The sequence below is a fragment of the Enhydra lutris genome, unplaced genomic scaffold (genome assembly GCF_002288905.1).
Source record: "Enhydra lutris kenyoni isolate GAN:26980312 unplaced genomic scaffold, ASM228890v2 scaffoldscaffold79, whole genome shotgun sequence".
NCBI classification, from domain to species: Eukaryota; Metazoa; Chordata; class Mammalia; order Carnivora; family Mustelidae; genus Enhydra; species Enhydra lutris.
The window spans coordinates 4,685,926-4,690,777 of NW_019154163.1; positions in this window are offsets into that span (position 1 = coordinate 4,685,926).

Consider the following 4,852-nt stretch of genomic DNA (forward strand, 5'->3'; position numbering starts at 1 on the left):
CTAGCATTGCTGTTCTTCTTCTCTTCAATCTCCCGTTGGATTTGTAGGTGTTTGCAATCTTTAGATAAGCTATCTAGCTGATCTCCTGCTACCTGAAGTAGTCTCAGCCTGCTACTTCTCCACCATCTTGACTCCTCTCTCTCTACTTAACATTTAAAGAAAAAATACTACCTATTCTACTGAAGATGTTTCAAAGAAAATAGAAATGAAACGAAAGCTTCCAAACTTGCTTCTATGAGGTTGGCATCACCTTGATCCCAAAACCAGACAAAGACCCCATCAAATTGGAGAATTACAGACCAATATCCCTGATGAACATAGATGTCAAAATACTCACCAAGATCCTAGCCAATAGGATCCAACATTATATTAAAAGGACTATTTACCATGCCCAAGTGGGATTTATTCCTAGGATGCAATAGTGGTTCAATATTCACAAATCAATGTGACACATCACATTAAGAAAAGAAAGGACAAGAACCATACGACCCTCTCAACTGATGCGGAAAAAACATTTGACAAAATATAACATCTGTTCTTGCTCTCTTCTTGATTAAAACTCTCCAAGTGTAGTGATAAGGAAAACATGCCTCAATACCATTAAAGCTATCTTGGAAAAGACCACAGTAAATACCATTCTCAATGGCGTGGGGGGGGGAATGAAGTTTTCCCTGAGGTCAGGAACATGACAGGGATTCCCACTCTCATGATTGTCATTCAACATAGTACTAGAAGTCCTAGCCTGAGCAATCAGACAACAAAAAGAAATAAAAGACATTCAAAGTGGCAAAGAGAAAGTCAAACTTTCTCTTCACAAAAAACATGATACTTTGTGGGGAAAAAACAAAAGTCTCCACCCCAAAATTTCTAGAACTCATACAGCAATTCAGCAATGTGGCAGTATAGAAAAATCAATGCACAGAAATCAGTTGCATTTCTATACACTAACAATGAGACTGAAGAAAGAGAAATTAAGGAATTGATCCCACTTACAATAGCACCAAAAAACACAAGATACCTAGAAATAAACTTAACCAAAGAGGTAAAGGATCTGTACTCTAAAAACTACAGAACACTTATTAATGAAATTGAAGAAGACACAAAGAAATAGAAAAACATTCTATGTTCATGTATTGGAAGAATAAACATCATTAAAATGAAACAAGATGAGATCAGGAGGAAGACAAACCATAAAACAAACTGAGGATTGCTGGGGGAAGGGAGGGTAGGGAAAGGGTGGTTGGGTTATGGACATTGGGGAGGGTATGTGCTATGGTGAGTGCTGTGAAGTGTGTAAACCTGGCAATTCACAGACCTGTACCCCTGGGGCTAATAATATATTATATGTTAATAAAAAATTAAAAATTAAAAAAATATATGCTACTGAAAACAATCTACACATTCAATGCAATCCCTATCAAAATACCACCGATGTTTTTCACAGAGCTGGAACAAATAATCCTAAAATTGGTATGGAACCAGAAAAGACCCCAAATAGCCAGAGGAATGCTGAAAAAGAAAACCAGAGCTGGGGACATCACAATGCCTGACTTCAAGCTATATTATGAAGCTGTGATCATCAAGACAGCATGGTACTGGCACAAATAAAGATACCCAGAAATGGATCCTCAACTCTATGGTCAACTAATCTTCAACAAAGCAGTAAAGAATATCTAATGGAAAAAAAGACAGTGTCTTCAATAAATAGTGCTGGGGAAACTGGACAGCTACATGCAGAAGAATGAAACTGGACCATTCTCTCACACCATACAGAAAGACAAACTCAAAATGGATGAAAGACATAAATATGAGACAGGAATCCATCAAAATCCTAGAGGAAAACACAAGTAACAAACTCTTCAACCTCGGACACAACAACCTCTTCCAACACATTTATCTAAGGGCAAGAGAAACAAAAGCAAAAACAAATTATGGGACTTCTTCAAGATAAAAAGCTTACACACAGCAAAGGAAATAGTTAACAAAACTAAAATGCAACCAATGGAATGGGAGATGATACTTGCAACTGACATACTCAATACAGGCCTAGTATCCAAGATCTATAAAGAACTTCTCAAACTTAGCAACAAAAAACAAATAATCCAGTTTTAAAAATGGGCAGAAGACATGACCAGATTTTTTCCAAAGGAACCATACAAATGGTTAACAGACAAATGAAAAAATCAAAACCACAATGAGATACTACCTTAGACCTGTTAGAATGGCTAAAATTAACGAGGCAGGAAACAGCAAATATTGGTGAAGATGTGGAGAAACGGGAACCTTTCTACACTGTTGGTGGGAATGCAAGCTGATACAGCCACTATGAAAAACAGCATGGAGGTTCATCAGGAAGTTGAAAATGAGCCCCCAACACCCAGCATTTGCACTACTGGGTATTTACCCCAAAGATACAGATGTAGTGAAAAGAAGGGGCACCAGCACCCCAATGTTCATAGCAGCAATGGCCACAATAGCCAAACTGTGAAAAGAGCTGAGATATCCTTCAACAGATGAATGGATAAAGGAGATGTGGTTCATGGGGTGCCTGGGTGGCTCAGTGGGTTAAAGCCTCTGCCTTCAGCTCAGGTCATGATCCCAGGGTTCTGGGATCAAGTCCCACATCAGGGTCTCCACTCAACAGGGAGCCTGCTTCCTCCTCTCTCTCTCTCTGCCTCTCTCTCTGCCTACTTGTGATGTCTGTCAAAGAAATAAATAAATAAATCTTTTAAAAAAAAAGGAGATGTGGTTCATATATACAATGGAATATTAGTCAGCCATCAGAAAGGATGAATACCTGCCATTTACATTGACATGAATGGAACTGGAGGGGATTATGTGAAGTCAAAGAAGTCAATCAGAGGAAGACAATTATCATATAGTTCCACTCATATGTGGAATATAAGGAACAGCACATATGATCATAAGGGAAGGGGAGAAAAACTGAATGGGAAGAAATCAGAGAGGGAGACAAACCATGAGAAACTTAATTCTGGGAAACAGAGTTACCGGAGGGGAGATGGTTGGGTTATGGGGTAACTGGGTGATGGACATTAAGAAGGGCACATTGTGTGATGAACATTGAGTGTTTTACGCAACTGATGAATTATTGAACACAACATCTGTAAGTAATGATGTGCTATATGTTGGCTAATTGAGTTCAAATAAAAAAAAAATTAAGCCTGCATATCTCTGTCCCCATGGAGCAAAAATGCCTGGAGAAGGATGCCAATCTGGTACTCTGAACTGCAACCTTCCAGGTCTAGCCCACCTTGGTCTCCTCACAACTTCTCTGGATTCATATTCATCATCCCAATACAACATTTTGATCCACTTATTTTACATATTATTGTAAGGGACCAATACATCATAGAGAATACTTAGAGGAGGTTAAAAACTCTACATCAGTACAAATCAGTATTTCCTCCATTGGCTGGCATTCAATACTGGTATGTTACATACCACCAGGTCCTTAAACGTGAGTTCATTGATGGATTAATATTTGTTAAGTATAAGCTTTATATAACCATGGCGAATGACTGTGGTATGTTGCCCACTGGGCGCTTTCACCTCTGGCCCATCCTGCCTAAACTTCATCCAGTGGGACCCTGCACTTGCTTTCCTCTGACATTAGAGTAATAAGCTATTGTGACCATTAGATGGCACTAGTCACCAGGTGAGCCTTGGGTCCCTTCAGAAATTGAGCATTTTCCCTAAGGAGCTCTTCTTCAGGTTTGTTTGTTTATTAAAAACAACAAAAAAAATCATTAATATAAAGACCATATGGTCACTGTGAAAATATATCAAACGGTATAAGAAATAAAAAAGAAATCTCAAAAAAAACCCATAATAAAAGCCATAAATGAAAAACCCACAGCTAACATCATTCTTTATGGGGAAAAACTAAAAGCTTTTCCCCTAAGGTCAGGAACAAGGCAAGAATCCACTCTCACCACTTTTATTCAACCTAGTACTAGAAATCCTAGCTACAACAATCAAAGCAGAAAAAGAAAGAAAAGGCATCCAAATCAGCAAGGAAGAAATTAAACTTTCATTATTTAAAGATGACATGATATGGCATACAGAAAACCCAAACGACTCCATAAAAACTGCAAGAACTGATAAATGATTTCAGCAAGACTGCAGGATACAAAATCAATGTACAGATATCTGTGGCATTTCTATACACCAAAAATGAGGCAGTGGAATGAGAAATTAAGAAAACAATCTCATTTACAATTGCACCCAAAATAATAAGACACCTAGGAATAAAACTAAACAAAGAGTTGAAAACCTGTAATTTAAAAACTATGAAACACTGATGAAGGAAATTGAAAAGGACAGAAAGATATGAAAAGACTTTCTATGCTCATGGACTGGAGAAACAGATATTGTTAAAATGTCTATACTACCCAAAGCAATCTACATATTTAAAGCAATCACTATCAAAATATCACCAGCACTTTTTCCGAGATAGAACAAACAATCCTCAAATTTGTATGGAACCACAACGACCCTGAATAGTGAAATCAGTCTTGGAAAAGAAAAAGAAAAGCTGGGGGCATCACAATTCCAGACTTCAAGTTTTATTACAAAGCTATAATAATCAAAATAGTATGGTACTGACAGAAGAAACAGACACATAGATCAATGGAACAGAATACAAAACCCAGGAATGAACCCACAACTACATGGTCAGTTAATCTTGGAGAAAGCAGGAAAGAATATCCAATAGGAAAAAGAGTGTCTCTTCAACAAATGATGCTGGGAAAACTGCACAGCAACATACAAAAGAAAAAAACTGGACCACTTTCTTACACCATACTCAAAAATAAATTCAAAATGGTTTACA